This window comes from Salvelinus alpinus, chromosome 2 (assembly GCF_045679555.1).
Source record: "Salvelinus alpinus chromosome 2, SLU_Salpinus.1, whole genome shotgun sequence".
NCBI lineage: Eukaryota > Metazoa > Chordata > Actinopteri > Salmoniformes > Salmonidae > Salvelinus > Salvelinus alpinus.
In genome coordinates, this window is record NC_092087.1 from 126581524 (window position 1) to 126603534 (window position 22011).

At 45.6% G+C, this 22011-nt stretch overlaps 1 pseudogene; it reads left to right on the forward strand.

The window, feature by feature from the left end:
• The first annotated feature begins 3302 nt into the window (after window positions 1-3302).
• LOC139542472 (E3 ubiquitin-protein ligase TRIM35-like) lies at window positions 3303-6567 on the forward strand (annotated as a pseudogene).
• The last annotated feature ends 15444 nt before the right edge of the window (window positions 6568-22011 follow it).

Consider the following 22011-nt stretch of genomic DNA (forward strand, 5'->3'; position numbering starts at 1 on the left):
ACACACACACACACACACACACACACACACACACACACACACACGCACACATGCACACACACACACACACACACACACACACACACACACACAAGCACACCTCCAACAACGAGAAAAGAGAACCATGCAGTCTAAATATCATTCTGTCACAGACATACACTCATTTGCTCTGCAGTGGCACGGGGCTCCGCTCCTCACAGTGGGCACAAATAACCCTTAACACCATTGGCGGTTTACTGAGGCACGAAGTGTTATGGCTAAACTTGCTCCATGTACAGTTCTGCACCATAGTGGATCCAACCCAATGTTCAGTACCTGCTGTCAGCATCACGTGTAGTTTATGGATGTTGCAGTGATCAAACTAGTCAATGTCCCACTCATTCTGGTACTGAACGCACAATGGAAACCATCGTTGTAGCCGCAGACTGTGCACGAGTGTATAAAGCCCTGGTCCTTGTCAGAGTGTTATACATGAGGGATGTATAACACTGTGAAATCAGCGTAACTGATGTCATCCATATACCATGCCAACGGACTGTAACAGTAGGTAGACAGAGACAGGAGGGGGTATGGCGCCAGCATCAGTAACAGAGAGAGAAGCCATTTCATTTCTCTAGCTTAAAAAAAAGTGATCTGATTTCTGATGACACAAGTCGTCTGTGTTCTGTTACCAAGGGGAACAAAGCCTATGAAATAATATTTGTCTGGTGGAGGATGGTAAATCACTAACATGCAGTTGGCTAGATTGTAGGCTTCTGGACAGGGCTGATAACATAACCCTGTGTTGAAAAGGAGAAGCTGTTTGCGTGGTGAAAAAGGAGAGTGAATTGATTTGTGTCAAAGGCTTCCTCGCTTCTCGTTAGGTTTGATTTGAACAAAGAGCAAGAACACAGGCCATGCAGAACGTCATTTTAAATCAGTTGTTTTGCCAGCCAATGAGGACAGTTGAGGTGAGGTCAATGCTGTTGGCTGGGGATACTTCCTCTGTTTTGAATAATACGCTATGATCACATACTCTACTGCCTATCAGGATAAGGTAAGACCCAGATGCAGACCGTGTCGAAGTAACAATATTTATTACAGCAACAGGGAAAAGGTACAGGACAGCAGTCAGACACAGGGGCAGGCAGAGTGGTCAGGCGGGCAGGCTCAGGGTCAGGCAAGGGTCAAAACCAGGAGGACGAGAAAAGAGAGACTGGGGAAAAGCAGGCGCTGAACACAAAAAACACTGGTTGACTTGACAAACAAGACGAACTGGCAACAGACAAACAGAGAACACCGGTATAAAAACACAGGAGATAATGGGGAAGACGGGCGACACCTGGAGGGGGGTGGAGACAATCACAAAGACAGGTGAAACAGATCAGGGTGTGACACTGCCAATGTTACCGATCTAATTTAATTCACAATGGCGCCTTAAGGAACACTACAGGTAGGAATGTGCTGTCACTGCTGAAATACTTTTCCATGGTATGTTAATCCTGTAAATATGAACCATACAGGAGAGGGGACTTATGAGAAGCAGATTGTAATCTAGTATAGCATTTGTAGACAAGAGTACACACATGATCCATATGTCCATGTTATGGCTTGGGAGCTAGCTAGTTGACAAACGGAGCACTTCAAGTAGCTTTGATTCTGGGCTCAATGGAAAGCCAAACCTAGTCCAAGTCAGCTCAGCTCACCCAAGTTTAGGACTCCTCAGCCCAAACAGGACATCAATAAGATTCAGGCTGCATCTCAATAGTCTTCTACTTGTGTCCTTCACATTTACCTGCGCTAATCTGAACAGAGGATGAAAGCAACGTGGATCCTATCAGGTGAGTACTGTTACCTGTCCAGTCCTTTGTGACGGAGTAAAGGTTACACAGGGAGAGCAAAAGGAAGCCTATTTTTAAACGATCAGTTTCACTTCTCGCCCTCCTCTTCTCCTTGGCTAATTGGGTGTCCGAGAGTCGAGATAAACAAACAAAAACAATTAATTAAGGCTGAACTGTAACTGAAAAAAGAAGCTAATGAATAATCGTTAATCATTCTGTCTTTGTTCCAAATGGCATCCTATTACGTATACGGTGCACTATTTTGACCTGGACCCATAGGGCTCTGGTCAGAAGTAGTGCACTAAAGAGTGAATAGGGTGCTATTTGGGACACACCCTCTGTTCCCTCCTAACCGACCGTTCTATCGTTTCTCATTGCAACAGCTTTTTATTCCAATTAGCAATCCTTTTCTTTGGACTAACGGATGTAAAAAGAGAGGGGGGAGCGATGCAGACAAATGGAGGGATGAAGGGAATCGGTGGAGAAGAGAGATCAGACGTAACAATGACGGACATTGACCTATCTGTAATGAATGAGGGGAATCAGTGGGAGGAGGAAAACATTTTATTTCTATTTTGTTCTGTGTCGGAGGTCTGATTTTATTGCGTGTCTGTGTGTGTGTGTACATGAACATTCAAGAGGTGTTCTCAATCTCAGGTGTAATAAACATGCAAATACTCCCCTCTCATCTCAATCTGACACTTTTACACAGAGGAGTAGCCTACTGCTACAATGGCACGCATACACACCACACACACGTTGGTCCCAGCATGGCAGAGTTCAGCTCTCTCAGTGGCTGAGCCTGTGTGTGACAGTCACACACAGGCGTCCTGTCGTCTCCATGCTGTGTGTGACAAAGATGGCAGTTGGAAGACAGGGGATGACACCTCTACTACGTCTCCTCTGAAATGAACCAACCAACCAACCAATCTCTTCCGTAATTCAGATTTCCCTACGCAGGTTGAGGGTTGGAACAATACAAAAAGGCTGGGATATGACACTGAGGTAGGTATGTCAATCACACACACACACACACACACACACACACACACACACACACACACACACACACACACACACACACACACACACACACACACACACACACACACACACACACACACACACACACACACACACACACACACACACACACACACACACACACACACACACACACCAATCAAATCAAAATCTTTCTCAGGTACTGGCATCTGCTCTGCTCTGCCCTCACACACCTAGTAACAGATGTATTTTACATAGCGCTTTTCATTACAACCAGAATCTCAAAGATTCTTATTACATGTGATGCAGGAAGTCTTTTAACAGGACACAGGAATTTTAATTAATCTCAACATCTTAGCGCAGATACTGGAATATAGATAATGACATTCCACTAAACTGTAGCGCTGATAACAAACAGGGTGAGTCTTTAAAAGTAAACTCTGCTTGACATTCCAGAAGAGCGAGGAAAGTGTGAAAATGGCTTGCAAAGTCTCTCTCCCCATTGAGGATTTCTCCTGTCCTGTGTGCTGGGACATCTTCAGAGATCCTGTCGTCATGTCGTGTTGCCACAGCTTCTGTGAAGCCTGTCTGCAGGAGTTCTGGAAAGAGAGCGGATCTCAGGAGTGTCCCGTCTGCAGGAGAAGATCCTCAAAGTATGAGCCTCCTAATTACCTGTCTCTAAAGAACCTGTGTGAAGCCGTCTTGACAGGAAAGGAGTCCGAGAGCTTCAGCAGGGTCTGAGGTGCTCTGCAGTCGGCACTGTGAGGAACTCAGGCTCTTCTGTCGGAAGGATGAGCCGGCTATCTGTTCGGTGTGTCATGATTCAAGGAAACCCAAACGTCATGACTGCGTCGCCATAGACGAAGCTGCAAAAGATCATAAGGTAGGCAACATGTGGTCATTTTAAAAGTCTCCCCAACATTTAGATATTTGGAAGAGGGAATGACTTATTAAACTATGGATGTAGGGCTCTATTCAATCTGTATCGCTGAAGTGTTGCAGATTGCGCAATAGAAATGTAAAGGTTATTTCCATTTGCGCGTTCGCCAACGCCTTTACATTTCAATCACGCTGTAACACCGAACTTCCTCGATACGGATTGAATAGAGCCTTTTGTCCAATCTGTACGCTTGGGTACACTGATAGGTTTACCTTAAATTATAGAAGGAAGTCCCAGGGTGCACTGAAGCCATTGCAGGAGAAACTGAAGATCTTGAAAGAAGTCAAGCTCGCCTGTGATAAAACAGCACAGCATATCAAGGTGAGAATGATGAGTGCCGCAACAGACCCACCTGGAAGCGGGAACTATGGAATTTTCATTCTAAATGATCCCACTCACTCTTTAACAACGACATGACTTACCCTCGAGCCAGGGCTAACAGGGCTAACAGGGCTAACAGGGCTAACAGGGCTAACAGGGCTAACAGGGCTAACAGGGCTAACAGGGCTAACAGGGCTAACAGGGCTAACAGGGCTAACAGGGCTAACAGGGCTAACAGGGCTAACAGGGCTAACAGGGCTAACAGGGCTAACGCTAGAGGATTATTTTGTGTGTTTTGTGGGCTGAGAGAGATGGCTTTTGAAATCAAATGGTATTTATCACATGCACCAAATTCAACTGGTGTAGACCTTACAGGCTGACTACACCGCTCGCGTCGCAAAATAAATGTCGAAGTCTATATTATTCAATAATTGCCCCCACACTGCTCGCGCTCGCCAACGGATCTTGAAAGATAAAAACGACAGCGGTAATATTTTCTGAGATGTAATTATATTGTGTCTCCAGACTCCGGTACACAGAGAAGCAGATTAGGAAAGAGTTTGAGAAGCTTCACCGGTTCCTACGAGATGAAGAGGCCGGCCAGGATAGCTGGCCTGGAAAAGAGAAGAGGTGGAAAGGAGTTGGAAGATGAAGACGTAGATTGAGAAGACGGTCAAAGAGATGTCTTCTCTTTCAGACAGTATCATGGCCGTAGAGAACAAACAGAGCTGAAGGCGGCTCGTTCTTACAGGTGAAGTTTTTTTACACTATAAACTATAAAAATACTATAATTTTGTGTTACAGGTGTATTGCAAAATTGCATTATATCATCGTATATGAACATGCATCATCATACATTCATTTTGTTAAAAACGTAGCCTGTTTTCTCATTCCTCTGCAGACCTACCAGTGAAACACAGTGAAAAGGTACTGTAAGTGATCTCCCTCCTCTCTCTTCTCTGTGGTTCTGAACCCGACCCCACAGCAGCACTGACTCCTGAATGTTCTTCCAGAGCCCAGTGCACGCTGCCGGATCCACAGCTAGTCTCAGGAGCGCTGATAAACGTGGCCAAACAGCTGGGCAATCTGTCCTACAAAGTCTGGGGGAAGATGCAGGGGATTGTTCAATACGGTGAGTAATTGCTTACAGAAAAATACATTTACGATCTCCGATAAGATTGTGGGTCTGATTTTATGTTAAATATTTCAAATTTCAAATATTTCAAATTGTCCTGTGTGGCTCAGTTGGTAGAGCACGATGTTTGCAACGCTAGGATTGGGGTTTGATTCCCAGTACCACCCATACAGACCTGCACACCCATACAGACATGACTAAGTTGCTTTGGATAAAAGTGTCTGCTAAATAACATTAAAACCTTGTTGTCTCTGTTCAACTCCTGTGATTCTGGACCCCAACACTGCCAACCCCTATCTTATCCTGTCTGAGGATCTAACCAGTGTGAGAGGTGGTGACACTGCAGCTTCCTGACAACCCAGAGAGGTTTGGCTATGCAGGCGTTAGGTGTTTTGAGGGCGTTAACTCGGCGACTAACAGCTGGGATGTTGAGGTTGGGAACAGTCACTTTTGGTTTGTAGGTGTGGCCCCTGACTTTGTCAGTAATCATGATATATGGGATGAAATCTGGGGTGTTTTGCATACTTTTGATATATACGTAGTAATATCCCCAGATGAGTCTCATCATATAGTGAGTCAGGACTCCCGGAAGATCAGAGTACAGGAACAGAGGAGAGCTGACATTCTCTGATCCTGATAATAACACACATCTACTTACAATGCCTCTCATTTTCACTGATCCGCTCGTTCCAGTATTTCATACATACAGCAAGCTAAAGAGCCTACCAGTGAAGGCCTCTAACAATGGAACAGCACAGTTAAAGTTGACACCACCTCAGTCTGTAATTATATACAGTATAATATACCACAATCTCCATCTGTTGAAAAATCTTGCTTCAAGGAATCTTTAATAAAACCATCGATCTCCAAAATGGTCCGTTTTTTTCTACATTTCCAACAAACTAACTGCTGCGGTGCTGCAATCGACAGGATACAGCGACGGTGCAGTCAGTCTGTTGACTGGAGGGCTGATTGGAGAAGGGACCAGAGGGGCCACACAGGCCCCAGGATGAGACTGTGACTGATGGGTCCGCAGGCCCACGGCGTAACAGAGGGTCAGAAGGGAAACATAGAGGGCAAGTCCCCTTGGAAAGACCAAATCTATCTAATACACAATGTGATCTAAAGACACACACAGACAAAAGTAACTAACCGACCTTCACACCCTCCCTCACAGAAACACACACAGACAGCCCTTTTCCAACAGTGGTCGCACACACTCTCTCACATCCAATCTTCCTCTGTAATAGCAACTGCTCATTCATTGCAGTCCAACAGTGGGCCAGCCGGACAGCCTGAGACTCCCGTCTAGAAGGAAGAGTAGCATCACCAAGTGGACAGCCTGAGACTCTAGTCTAGAAGGAGGAGTAGCATCACCAAGTGGACAGCCTGAGACTCCAGTCTAAAAGGAGGAGTAGCATCACCAAGTGGACAGCCTGAGACTCCAGTCTAGAAGGAGGAGTAGCATCACCAAGTGGACAGCCTGAGACTCCAGTCTAAAAGGAGGAGTAGCATCACCAAGTGGACAGCCTGAGACTCCAGTCTAGAAGGAGGAGTAGCAGCACCAAGTGGACAGCCTGAGACTCCAGTCTAAAAGGAGGAGTAGCATCACCAAGTGGACAGCCTGAGACTCCAGTCTAGAAGGAGGAGTAGCATCACCAAGTGGACAGCCTGAGACTCCAGTCTAGAAGGAGGAGTAGCATCACCAAGTGGACAGCCTGAGACTCCAGTCTAGAAGGAGGAGTAGCAGCACCAAGTGGACAGCCTGAGACTCCAGTCTAGAAGGAGGAGTAGCATCACCAAGTGGACAGCCTGAGACTCCCGTCTAGAAGGAGGAGTAGCATCACCAAGTGGACAGCCTGAGACTCCCGTCTAGAAGGAGGAGTAGCATCACCAGGTGGACAGCCTGAGACTCCCGTCTAGAAGGAGGAGTAGCATCACCAAGTGGACAGCCTGAGACTCCCGTCTAGAAGGAGGAGTAGCATCACCAGGTGGACAGCCTGAGACTCCCGTCTAGAAGGAGGAGTAGCATCACCAGGTGGACAGCCTGAGACTCCCGTCTAGAAGGAGGAGTAGCATCACCAGGTGGACAGCCTGAGACTCCCGTCTAGAAGGAGGAGTAGCATCACCAGGTGGACAGCCTGAGACTCCCGTCTAGAAGGAGGAGTAGCATCACCAGGTGGACAGCCTGAGACTCCCGTCTAGAAGGAGGAGTAGCATCACCAGGTGGACAGCCTGAGACTCCCGTCTAGAAGGAGGAGTAGCATCACCAGGTGGACAGCCTGAGACTCCCGTCTAGAAGGAGGAGTAGCATCACCAGGTGGACAGCCTGAGACTCCCGTCTAGAAGGAGGAGTAGCATCACCAGGTGGACAGCCTCTCACATCCCACTGTTTATTCAGAGCTCCGGCCCCGGCTCCCTTCCAATCCAATCCCACTCACAGTCAGAGTCATAATGAGATGAATGCTGGGCTACGCTGCAGTGAGGCCCGCTGGGTGGAAGCAGGGGGATTTCCCCTGTCAAGGAGTTGTATTACTTATGGAAAGCAAAGGAGTTTTTGTTTGGTGTCTGCAGTGCATGTTGGGTTTTTGGTGAGTATTCCTCTGAGTGCCTGTACTCTGTCCATCCCTGTTCTGATGCTGTGGCCGTTCCCTGACACCGTGCCACACCGAATAAAAGTCTTGCCTGCTGTTGCATGGGGGCTCAGTGCTATTATCAAAGGGCAGAAGAGGAGAGGGATAAGGAGAGAGGGAGAGAAAGAGACAGAGAAAGAGAGGGGGAGAGAGAGAAATATGGATGGAGAGATGAAGTAACAGCTTTTGGAGCCAGAGCAATCTGAGCTGAAAATGAGCATTTTACCTCATTGAGAGGATTCCTGCATTCTCATGCTGGGCACACACATCCTTATCTTTCAGCTTCAAAACTCCAGCTTGGAAAACTCTGGGGCCTTCCTCTGCTCTTCTTCCTGCAAAACTGTATCCTCATGTCCCCCCTCTGAGTTTTTCTTCGTTCCCTGCTGGGACATGAAAGTAATATTTAAGACATGTTAAATAGCTTATTTAGCATAGCTCTAGCCTGGTTCCAGATCCGTTTGTGCTACCATAGGAGTTGGCAATACCATAGAAATATCATCTATAGAAGGGGCTTGGAACCCATAAACCTGGCAATTTGTCTGGTACACTCACAATGGCTTACAGCATAATTGACTTTAATAGGCACCCCCCGTTCTATAGATTATATTTCTATGGGCAATACAGCACAAAGGATCTGGGATTGGACAACCCTCAGCTAGCCCGGAGGTGGAAATGGGAATAGGAGGACTGATGCTATCTGGTTTTCAATGTAGCAATAAAAAGCCATAGCAAAATCAATTGAGGTTTATTGAGGCCGGTGATGTACTTAAGGTCAAAGAGGGACGATGGAATCCTACTCTTTACACGGCAATGTCCTGTAGACAGAGATGCTGTTTACTTCCAGGTCAGATAGGCAGAAAAACACAACTTGTCTTTCATTTTCTACTTATCTTTCATTTGTGATGATATAAGTTGTTGAATAACAATATACTTAAACTACACTATTCAACCTCGTTTTTAAAAGTAACTGGAGTTGGTAGCGTCCCATGTTATGCTCTATGTCTTCGGTGGTGGCTTGCCGCCCAACGTGATGGGGTTGCCTGCCGGCAGAGCGAGACACTGTGCCTGAATTGTCTAGGAATATCAGAGGGATGACGGTGTCCTAAATACGACAAATGGTGGTGGGTCCCGCGGAGGCAGTGATGTGTTAAGCGCAGGCATTGTTGGTGGGAGGGTGTGGGGCAGACTGGATTAAACCCATGAATCATCATTGGGGAGATCTAGCCTGCGTCCCAAATGGACCCTGTTCCCTATATAGGGCATTACTTTTGACCAGGGCCCATCACAACCGGTGCACTAAATGTGAGTGTGATTGTGGCTCATCCTGGACACTCTCTCTCTCTCGGAGTCACACGTCTGTTTGTTTATACTACAGTGTATAAATGGGACAATTTCATCCTGGCTCCTTAGCCACGCAGTCAGAAGAACACTCATGAATCTCCATAGCCACAAACAGCTCTCTCCGGTTAGGATTCACATTCACGATGTAGTGGTGGGAAAATGACTTCATGTGTCACATTCAAGCAGATACATACAGGGTGGTAAAATATATAGATATGCTCCATGACAGAGTAATGGGCGGGTGTTTTAGAGAGAGAGGGAGGGGGGAGAGTCAGAGCGAGAGACGGGGGAGAGTCAGAAAGTGAGAGGGGGGAGAGTCAGAGAGCAAGAGAGGGGGGAGAGTCAGAGATCGAGAGAGGGGGTCGAGTCAGAGAGTGAGAGAGGGGGGAGAGTCAGAGATCGAGAGAGGGGGGAGAGTCAGAGAGAGAGATCGGGGGAGAGTCAGAGAGAGAGATGGGGGAGAGTCAGAGAGAGAGATGGGGGAGAGTCAAAGAGAGAGATGGGGGAGAGTCAGATAGAGAGAGGGGGGGAGTCAGAGAGAGAGAGGGGGGAGAGTCAGAGAGAGAGAGAGCGGGGAGAGTCAGAGAGAGAGAGAGCGGGGAGAGTCAGAGAGAGAGCGAGCGGGGGAGAGCTAGAGAGTGAGAGGGGGGAGAGCCAGAGAGAGAGCGGGGGAGAGTCAGAGAGAGAGCGGGGGGAGAGTCAGAGAGAGAGAGGGGGGAGAGTCAGAGAGAGAGAGGGGGGAGAGTCAGAGAGAGAGGGGGGAGAGTCAGAGAGAGAGAGAGCGGGGGAGAGTCAGAGAGAGAGAGCGGGGGAGAGTCAAAGAGAGAGATGGGGGAGAGTCAGAGAGAGAGAGGGGGGAGAGTCAGAGAGAGCGGGGGATAGTCAGAGAGAGAGGGGGGGAGAGTCAGAGAGACAGGGGGAGAGTCAGAGAGACAGGGGGAGAGTGTAGCCTGTATAGCCCCCATAAAGATGATAGAAACATCCAGCCCTCTTCTCCCTCAGCTCCACACTCCATCATTTATTTAGTCACGGTGAGGTGTCACCACCAATTTGTCACTTTGAATGTGATTGGCTATGACATGCACAGGCTGCCACGCCACTGTTGCCGCCATGCCAGCTGAATACTTATGTCCCCCCTTAATTGCCTGTAACAACACAGATGGGGGAAAAACCAGGGGAAAACTCGAAATAACAGAATGCCATGGGAGTTCCCCTCATCTGAGAAAGTTAGCGGTGTTCCCTGATCCCGAGGTCGCTCACGCTGGGAACGTGTGATCTCATGCCAGCGGTAGGTGAATCGGAAAGACGGACAAGTGAGGAGATGACGACACAGGACCCTAGAAGAAGACCAACAAGAGTCCCCTTTAACAGCCTTTAAAGCAGCGGGGCATCTGTGAGTCTGGCTGAATCAAAGCCTGTATTAAAGACCCACTCTCTGATATTTCCAGCTGGTTTTGATCATTTAAATGACGTTAAACTCATTCCATGGAGGGCAAAGTGTCTGTGGGTTTTTGCGCCGCCCTTGTACTTGATTGATGAATTAAGGTCACTAATTAGTAAGGAACTCCCCTCACCTGGTTGTCTAGGTCTTAGACAAAAGCAAAAACCTAAAACCTGCAAACACTCGGCCCACCATGGAATGAGTTTGACACCCCTGATTTAAATGAATGGTATATAGGCCTACCCATTGAGGAGTGGGTCTTTAAAAGGAGGGTGGCAGAAATATCAGAAATAAGATAATGGACATGTCAGGAAATAGCCTTAAACAGGTTGTCAGGGTGACACCATTGGAAGGGCATTTCTGACATTTCTGTCTCCAAACGCTTGGAGGCATTTTGATTGGCCGTAATGATCAGCCTAGTAGGAGGGGATATCCAAGCAGAGGAACATCTCCTGGATCGAAGCCAAGTCCATTTCAATTTGTCCGTTTCAATTTGGGTGTCACCTTGGCAAGCACGGAGCTCAAAGTCAAACTCAAACATGACTCAACATAACGACTTCAAGTGAATATATAGTAAACACACACTTGCAGAAATGTAGTAGAATTCACAAAATGGGCATGTTATTAAGCTTAAGCAAAGCATGAAAATAACGGTATAGATTAATGGGAGCGTATAAGTGATACTTATATTCATAACGCTCTTCTTCAAACGATCTTCTCACGTTGAAGGTTAGGGAGACGCTATGTGTTTAGCTAGTTACATCACGCTATCATAGCCTAGTATCATAGCGGCATAGGCTATCAAATAATGACATGCGGCTAGCTAGTTAACGTAGCTAGCTAGCTATAAACAAAACGTAGCTACTTACCAACACACTAGTCTCAGTTTTGACGGTTGACAAGCCTAATAGAAACTAGTCGGATGTAATCCACATCCAGGCCATCTCCCGACGTTTGTTGAACAACTTTATGGCAGCTACAGCCCATTATCACTAGAGTAGCTATTTCCTGATACAAGGGCAAGTACTAACCACGTGTTGTCTGGGGAAGAGGTTCCAGTGGGCAAATTCGTTTTGTGTGACCCGGTGCCCCAGGTGGGCAGGGTTTGCTCATGTTCGACCATTCCATTGGTCCTCCTAAGGAGAGGTCTCTGCCCACCCAGGGCATCGAGCCATGCAAAGCGAACTCGCCCAGGCTTTTCACAGAAAACACGTTGCCATAACGTGTTAACAGGTCAAAAATGGGCATGAATTGTTGTCATAATTGTAATCCAAACCAAACCCTCAAGTAAGTCTGAATAAACTCTATTATGGAGACTGACTTTATGACCAAAATTATCCTATTTACATTTGTAGCCAATTTTGACACTAGAATTAGCGTTTCTTACTCATATCGATGCCACGTGCGCAGTGTAAATCCAGATAAGTTGGTTTTAAGGGGCAGTTTACCTTTAATGAATTCAGCTTGGTGAGAGCGGTGGGTTCTGACGTGTGGTGAACCTGTGAGTTGCACCACACGGGCATGATGGCTGGCGTTAGTGGTAGCTGTGCCAGTTATGGCTGGCGGGCTCTCACGCTGTGCCAATGTGCCTTTCACACCCCACTGCCAACAACCACGGGTCCCCTCCATTAAACACCCATCCATCAGTTGTCAGGGGGGAGGAGGTCAAAAATATTTCGCTTACTTTGTATTATCATGTGTATCTCAACCATTTGAAGGTTTCTTACTTAGCATCTATGGACCTTGGGAATGTTCTTGGGGAGGAGAGTCAGTGGTCGTTTTTTCTTACAGTGGCTGTGGTATCTGTGTTAATACAGTTGAGTGGTTTCATTTAGCTTCTGCCGCAGTTCAATATATCAGCATATTGAAGACAAAGGGGTTTGCCAGAGACAGGAGAGGATGACATTCTATTTTCAGACAGGCTAGACAGTCTGGATACAACAGAATAAGTCAATACTTGACCTTGACCTGATGTGGTGACAACAGTTACAGACACTAGCTAGTAACAGTCTAGTCTGTATAATATTCCTTGGTCTTTCAAAGGCATTTGCAAAGCTATAGGCAGATCACAAGAAAAACATACTGTGCTGTGGGGACAACAGCTCATAATAATGGCCGGAACAGAGTTAATGAGTGCATCAAACACCTGGAAACCATGTATTTGATGAGTTTGATACCATTCCACGAATTCTGATCCAGTCATTACCATGAGCCTGGTCTTCCCAATTAAGGTGCCACAAACCTCCTGTGGGGTGACCTTATTGACTCCAAAGAGAGTCAATGCAGAGAGTGCACCGAGGGTCTTTGCCTTGCCTGCCTGTTTCTGTATACTGTTTAAACAGACATTAGGGCAATAACACTTAATGGCTGTGGTATTTCAGACGATTTAAGGCCCTCTCCCGGAGGAAGGACAGAGCGAGCGACGGAGCGTGGCAGAGAGCTAATTGAAGTCTCCTGACACCATTAGCACACTGCCATTGATTCAGGGAGATAGCGGAACACGTGGTGCCAGAGAGAATGCAGATGGATAACGTTTTCTTTATTAACGCACTTCCTTTTCACGGGTCAGGCCACGCATCCCTAAGCACAAAGAAAAGGACTCATTTATTAGATGAAGAATATAATGAAATGGGATGGGTCTTTGGATTGTGATTGTGCTCTTTTCACAAAGTTCACAAGCCTATAGAGAAAACATTGTTGTCTCCTTGAATCTACCCAGATAACTGCTGTGTCAAAACCATATTTGCCAATCAATTTGATTGGTCAAATAGCAAGAATAGACCTATGGTCAAAAGATAGCATTGGTCAAAGAGATGAATCAGGCTTGGCTCAAAGGTCTTTGAATAAAGATTGACTTACTATATATATACAGAGAGATGTTAGCTCTTTGTCTCTGACTCCAGGCTAATAGACTCTGACCCCTGGATGGTCAGCCACATAGAAATAGAATTACTACATTGGACATTACCAAGTCAGTGCTCTGTGATGGGTACACTGGCTGCCAAATTGAGTGTACCCGTGTGTGTGTGGTGTGTGTGTGTGTGTGTGTGTGTGTGTGTGTGTGTGTGTGTGTGTGTGTGTGTGTGTGTGTGTGTGTGTGTGTGTGTGTGTGTGTGTGTGTGTGTGTGTGTGTGTGTGTGTGTGTGTGTGTGTGTGTGTGTGTGTGTGTGTTTGCAAGTATAAGATTGAGTTGGTGTGTGCGCGCACATGATGACTTCCTGAGTATGTATTCTGGCCCTTGGCAGGGCCTGGCAGTGGCAGTAGAGAGGAGGCTAATGAAAGCTGCTTACAGTATAATGGGAAATGTGGTCCGATAATGGAGAAGGTAATTACTGCAGTCTCAACACAGCGCAGCACTGACTGGTTAAGAATGACATTATTGATCGGCTGACGGGCCAGGAGGCAATGGGATGCAAAACAAAGAGAAAAGATTCTACAGTACACAGCTCATCAGCCTGCACTGCTTCTATCAAGGCCAAGGCACGCACAGAGACACAAGCAGACACACACACAGTATCACACACACACACACAGTATCACACACACACACACACAGTATCACACACACACACACACACACACACAGTATCACACACACACACACACACACACACACACACACACACACACACACACACACACACACACACACACACACACACACACACACACACACACACACACACACTACAGCTGACTACTAGGGGCTATGAGACAAGTCCATTATGCCCTAGTAAGCTTGGCTGCAGAGATGGCGCTGTGTACTGACCCAGACAGGAATTCTCAGGACACTACAAACTCTGAACACATATGAGGGTCAGTGTAGACATTAGGTTTCATGGGGTGGAGAGTTGGGGGCTGAAGGGAGTAATTTGCGGGCTCAGCCCCTTGTTGTTCAACAAACGGATGAACTGACACACTCTTAAAACGTCTCTATTCACAATAAATGATCCAGAGCGCAGAAAGCAGGAAGTGCTCATCGATTTATGTGATTTTCGTTTTCACCAACTACCATATGAAAGGAACAGCGAATCTATTGATTTGGGGTTCTGTTTACTTTACAAGCGGTAGGTATGATAGATCAATACACCTGGTCTCTGTCTGTACAGGCAGGAGAGGAGGTTTTCACTGCAGTGTCTCTACTGATCCATCATCACTGTTCCACAGCCGACTCTCTCTACTCTACCTAGAGACCCCCCCCCCCACCTCTTTCATTGTCTTAACCCCCCTCATTCACTTCCTCCCTTCCTACATCGATTCCGTCTCACCCGCCAGCTTGTAAGACATTAGGATTCCTACTGTTTTTCCCATTTCTCCTGCCCGTCAGTTTTATTAGCTATCTCTCACTACAGAACTAGCCCCTGCACACACACACACACACACACACACACACACACACACACACACACACACACACACACACACACACACACACACACACACACACACACACACACACACACACACACACACCTGCCACCAGCATGGGTTTGAGCCATGGCCCCTGACTTTCACACATAAATCTCCCATTCAGCCATGAGACATGTGCCTCATGTTAAATGCCAAAGGGATTCCTCCACAGCACAGGTAATTATTTATCTGGATCTATCCGCGCTCTCTCTCTCTCTGTGTGTGTGTGTGTGTGTGTGTGTGTGTGTGTGTGTGTGTGTGTGTGTGTGTGTGTGTGTGTGTGTGTGTGTGTGTGTGTTGTGTTGTGTTGTGTTGTGTTGTGTTGTGTTGTGTTGTGTTGTGTGTGTGTGTGTGTGTGTGTGTGTGTGTGTGTGTGTGTGTGTGTGTGTGTGTGTGTGTGTGCGTGTGTGCGCGTGCGCGTGCGCGTGTGCGTGTGTGTGTGTGCGTGTCTCATTAAAACAGAAGGCCCTGTAGCAGGCCAGTGTTGTATATCCACGTGGCTAGGTGCCTAAGGGAGCTTGGCTCAGACAAATCAAGTGTTATTTGTCACACGCTTGGTAAAAATAGGAGTAGACTAACAGGGACATGCTTACTTATGGGCCCTTCCCAGCAACGCTGAAAGAAAGAAAATAGAGAAATACTAGAAAAGTAAAACACGTAATAATAAAAGTAATAATAAATACACAATGAGTAACGATAACTTGGCTTTATACACGAGGGACCAGTACAGTCAATATGCAGGGGTACGAGGTAATTGAGGTAGATGTGTACAAATGCAGATAGTCCGGGAAGCTATTTGGTTAACTATGTAGCAGTCTTATGGCTCAGGGGTAGAAGCTGTTCAGGGTCCTGTTGGTTCCAGACTTGGTGCATCGGTACCGCTTGCCGTGCGGTAGCAGAGAGAACAGTCTATGACTTGGATGGCTGGAGTCTGACAATGTCTGAGGCCCGCCGATCAATGGACCAAGATGGGGAAGGAGAGCAGGAGTAAGGAAGGGAGAGAGAGAGAGGGAGATAGAGGGAGGGGGGGGGAGAAATGGAGAGGGAGTGAGACAGGGACGGAGGAGCATGGCTAAAAGGATTGATAACAAAACGCGGCCACCGAGAAATCCCCTTATTTCAGTCGGGCAGTCCTGTGGGTGCCGGAGGGAAAAGCGGAACAACAGCAGAGGTGTGGAGAGGAGGAGGAGGAGGAGAGGAGGAGGGGGAGAGAGGAATACAGATTAGAGAAGAGGTTTTCAGAGAGAACCGTCTCTGGTACCAGCGTCCCTGAGGTTCTGTCACTTCCACCTCCGCACATAGAGCACTGATGAAACGCTGGTTTGTCACTATATGCTATAAATCTACGTGCAAAATTAATAATATCCATTCATCAGCGTTGAATGCTAAGCGTTCATCTGTGACTAATAGCTTTGTAAAGCAGTATAGAAATTCAGCTCTATAGAAATGCTGTGTGACTGACTGATTGATTTGAGCCCGGTTGTGGCATCAAAAAATTGTTCTCATTGAAGCATGACATACTACGACATTCTTTACACCGGGGTTACAAGGTTTCTCATATTTCAAGCAGCTGCACAGCACTCTATAACAACTACGCCATTAAAGCAAATGGCACCCTATTCACTATGTAGTGCACTACTTTTGACCAGAACCCTATGGATCCAGATCCCTACTAAACTCAGCAAAAAAAGAAACATCCCTTTTTCAGGACCCTGTCTCTCAAAGATAATTCATAAAAATCCAAATAACTTCACAGATCTTCATTGTAAAGGGTTTAAACACTGTTTCCCATGCTAGTTCAATGAACCATAAACAAATGATGAACATGCACCTGTGGAACGGTCGTTAAGACACTAACAGCTTACAGACGGGAGGCAATTAAGGTCACAGTTATGAAAACTTAGGACACTAAAGAGGCCTTTCTACTGACTCTGAAAAACACCAAAAGAAAGATGCCCAGAGTCTCTGCTCATCTGCATGAATGTGCCTTAGGTATGCTGCAAGGAGGCATGAGAACTGCAGATGTGGCCAGGGCAATAAATTGCAATGTTCGTATTGTGAGACGACTAAGACAGCGCTACAGGGAGACAGGACGGACAGCTGATCATCCTCGCAGTGGCAGACCATGTGTAACAACACCTGCACAGGATCGGTACATCCAAACATCACAGCTGCGGGACAGGTACAGGATGGCAACAACAACTGCCCGAGTTACACCAGGAATGCACAATCCCTCCATCAGTGCTCAGACTGTCCGCAATAGGCTGAGAGAGGCTGGACTGAGGGCTTGTAGGCCTGTTGTAAGGCAGGTTCTCATCAGACATCGCCGGCAATAACGTTGCCTATGGGCACAAACCCACCATCGCTGGACCAGACAGGACTGGCAAAAAGTGCTATTCTCTGACGAGTCATGGTTTTGTCTCACCAGAGGTGATGGTCGGATTCGCGTTTATCATCGAAGGAATGAGCATTACACCGAGGCCTGTACTCTGGAGCGGGATCCATTTGGAGGTGGAGGGTCCATCATGGTCTGGGGCGGTGTGTCACAGCATCATCAGACTGAGCTTGTTGTCGTTGCAGGCAATCTCAACGCTGTGCGTTACAGGGAAGACATCCTCCTCCCTCATGTGGTACCCTTCCTGCAGGCTCATCCTGACCCTCCAGCATGACAATGCCACCAGCCATACTGCTCGTTTTGTGCTTGATTTCCTGCAAGACAGAAATGTCCGGGAACTTGCAGGTGCCTTGGTGGAAGAGTGGGATAACATCTCACAGAAAGAACTGGCTAATCTGGTGCAGTCCATGAGGAGGAGATATACTGCAGTACTTAATGCAGCTGGTGGCCACACCAGATACTGACTGTTACTTTTGATTTTGATCCCCCCCCCATTTGTTCAGGGACACATTATTCCATTTCTGTTAGTCACATGTCTGTGGAACTTGTTCAGTTTGTTTCAATTGTTGAATCTTGTTATGTTCATAGAAATATTTACACATGTTAAGTTTGCTGAAAATAAACGCAGTTGACAGTGAGAGGACGTTTCTTTTTTTGCTGAGTTTATAAAGGGATTGAGGACCATTTGTGACGCACTCCATGTTTTTACTAGACCACCGAAAGAAAAGCTTCTATGTGGCCCTCAGTGAAGTAGATCGAGAGAGTTTCTATTAAATATTTAGGGGGCACTTATCAGAGACCCATAATGCTCTTGGCAATAACAGAAGCTTACTTCAGCTCGCTGAGTTGATATGAGAGGGAATTAGTTCCTAATGTGAGAAGTAGAATTCTCCACTTTAGGCATTATAGCCTGGTCCCAAATCTCTGATGGTTTTTGTCAATGCCAAACAACATTATACAGCACAAATATGTGTATATATTTACAGTTGGAAGTTTACATACACCTTAGCCAAATACATTTAAACTCAGTTTTTCACAATTCCTGACATTTAATCCTAGTAAAAAATCCCTGGCTTAGGTCAGTTAGGATCACCACTTTATTTTAAGAATGTGAAATGCCAGAATAATAGTAGAGAGAATGATTTATTTCAGCTTTTATTTATTTCATCACATTCCCAGTGGGTAAGAAGTTTACATACACTCAATTAGTATTTGATAGCATTGCCTTTAAAATGTTTAACTTGGGTCAAATGTTTTAGGTAGCCTTACACAAGCTTCCCACAATAAGTTGGGTGAATTTTGGCCCATTCCTCCTGACAGAGTTGGTGTAACTGAGTCAGGTTTGTAGACCTCCTTGCTCGCACATGCTTTTTCAGTTCTGCCCACAAATTTTCTATAGGATTGAGGTCAGTGCCTTGTGATGGCCACTCCAATACCTTGACTTTGTTGTCCTTAAGCCATTTTGCCACAACTTTTGAAGTATGCTTGGGGTCATTGTCCATTTGGAAGACCCATTTGCGACCAAGCTTTAACTTCCTGACTGATGTCTTGAGATGTTGCTTCAATATATCCACATACTTTTCCTCCCTCATGATGCCATCTATTTTGTGAAGTGCACCAGTCCCTCCTGCAGCAAAGCACCCCCACAACATGATGCTGCCACCCCCGTGCTTCACGGTTGGGATGGTGTTCTTCGGCTTGCAAGCCTCCCCCTTTTTCCTCCAAACATAACGATGGTCATTATGGCCAAACAGTTCTATTTTTGTTTCATCAGACCACAGAACATTTCACCAAAAAGTACGATCTTTGTCCCCATGTGCAGTTGCAAACCATAGTCTGGATTTTTTATGGCGGTTTTGGAGCAATGGCTTCTTCCTTGCTGAGCGACCTTTCAGGTTATGTCGATATAGGACTCATTTTACTGTGGATATAGATACTTTTGTACCTGTTTCCTCCAGCATCTTCACAAGGTCCTTTGCTGTTGTTCTGGGATTGATTTGCACTTTTCGCACCGAAGTACGTTCATCTCTAGGAGACAGAACGCGTCTCCTTCCTGAGCGGTATGACAGCTCCGTGGTCCCATGGTGTTTATACTTGCGTACTATTGTTTGTACAGATGAACGTGGTACCTTCAGGCGTTTGGAAATTGCTCCCAAGGATGAACCAGACTTGTGGAGGTCTAGAATTTTATTTCTGAGGTCTTGGCTGATTTCTTTTGATTTTCCCATGATGTCAAGCAAAGAGGCACTGAGTTTAAAGGTAGGTCTTGAAATACATCCACAGGTACACCTCCAATTGACTCAAATTATGTCAATTAGCATATCAGAAGCTTCTAAAGCCATGACATCGTTTTCTGGAATTTTACAAGCTGTTTAAAGGCACAGTCAACTTAGTGTATGTAACTTAGTGTATGTGTATGACCCATTGGAATTGTGATACAGTGAATTATAAGTGAAATAATCTGTCTGTAAACAATTGCTGGAAAAATAATTGTGTCATTCACAAAGTAGATGTCCTAACCGACTTGCCAAAACTATAGGCTGTTAACAAGAAATGTGTGGAGTGGTTGAAAAACGAGTTTTAATAACTCCAACCTAAGTGTATGTAAACTTCCGACTTCAACTGTATATACAGGATTTATAAGAAGGGTGATGTAACAACAGGGAAAGTCCACTTTCCAATAGAGAAGTGACATCATGTTAAGACATTGTTCGAAGGGCTTACAGGAAATACTGTATTGAAATAACAGTTTGTTAAATAATGAAAGCGAAATTGAGAAGCAATCAGTTCATATTTCACAAGCAGCCAGGCAAGACAAGGTATGTACGTAGATGGCTACTTTCAATATTAATGGTGATGATGATTTCTGAACGTTTCTACCTGTACAGTAGATCAACAGTAAGATGACGTTTATAGTTGCTGTACTTGGTGCAGTGTGCTGTATGGTCTTAATAGCTGGATGTCTGATTGCTAGCAAGAACCGATAATCATCTGTGGATTCATGTTTCAGTGCTTGGGTGAGTGCCCTGTTCGGGATTAGGATAATAAGCATTGTTATGATACTGTTTTACTACAGTTATAGTTACTTGTATGTCTGCACTGTAGCAAAGCCAGAAGAGGACTGGCCACCCCTCATAGCCTGGTTCCTCTCTAGGTTTCTTCCTAGGTTCTGGCCTTTCTAGGGAGTTTTTCCTAGCCACCGTGCTTCTACACCTGCATTGCTTGCTGTTTGGGGTTTTAGGCTGGGTTTCTGTACAGCACCTTGTGACATCAGCTGATGTATGAAGGGCTTTATAAATACATTTGATTGATTGATTGATTTATATGCCCCATTTATTTATCCTACGGTTCTGACTTGTTGTACAGAGTGTACTGTAAGAACGGCCCATGTTCTGAATTCTGTCGCTGTACATTTCAAAAGTGCTGAACAAATAGTTATATTGACTAACGTTACGTCCATCGTCGCTGGCTCATTAATGTCTTCATCGAAATTACAGATTGCCTCTTATGCCATAGTTTGTACAGTACATGTCAATTGTCAGTAGAAACCACATTTGTTTAAGCAAGTCAGCCATATCAGCTGTTTGTTTTTAAGGCAGTAAATGAGAATGAATTAACTGTTTCGCTGCCAGACGACCACTTTATTTTAAGAATGTGAAATGTCAGAATAATAGTAGAGATGGGAAAATCAAAAGCTCCGCTGAAAGGCATGTGTAGCAGTGGTAAGGTGTTGGGACTGCTGTTGGGACAGCTTTATGTAGGCCCTAACAGTTTGTGGGCATCGTTTGATACCGTTATAGTGCAATTAATGTATTGTTTAGTGTTGTGCCTTTGCTGGCATGCATCCTACAATTGTTTTTTGCCCCACCAAGATTTACATGCTAAAATTGCCACTGCTAACCACCATATGAAAATCCCAACTCCATCTCCTGCAAGGTTCAAGTTATGTCTTTGCTGCGTCTTTGCCTTTGCTGTGTTGGTGGTGTGTTTACATGTTGTGTAGCTTCAGGCCATCATACTGAGCAAAACTGTCAAAGATGGATGTGTTACTTTGTTGCCTTCATCTTGTGCGGTAAACTTTCCCCATAATAACTTTCCCTGGTTGCCCAACAGTGATTGAGCCCTCAGGCCATGTGAGTAATGCCATTACAAAACGGCCGCCTCAGCAGCCCAGAAAACATGTCCACATTGACACGATGTGAGCCTAATGCGGGCTAAAATATTGGCCACATGTAGGCTGCCAACATTGGGCCAATGCACTTTTTCTATTTAATAGGAATTTATTTTCATTATTTATTACAATTTAATTAAATGTCTGTATCAGAAACACAATTAAGTTGTTGCTATCATACATATATTTTTACAAGAGAAACTGTTAAGTTTGTGTGTCTTTATAAATGTCTTTATAAATAATGGGGCCAATATGTGACATTGAGATCAACATTTTAAAATGGTTTCAAACAACAAAAATAATTATGCAGTTCCACATACAGTACCAGTCAAAAGTTTGGACACACCTACTCATTCCAGTGTTTGTCTTTATTTTTTACTATTTTCTACATTGTAGAAT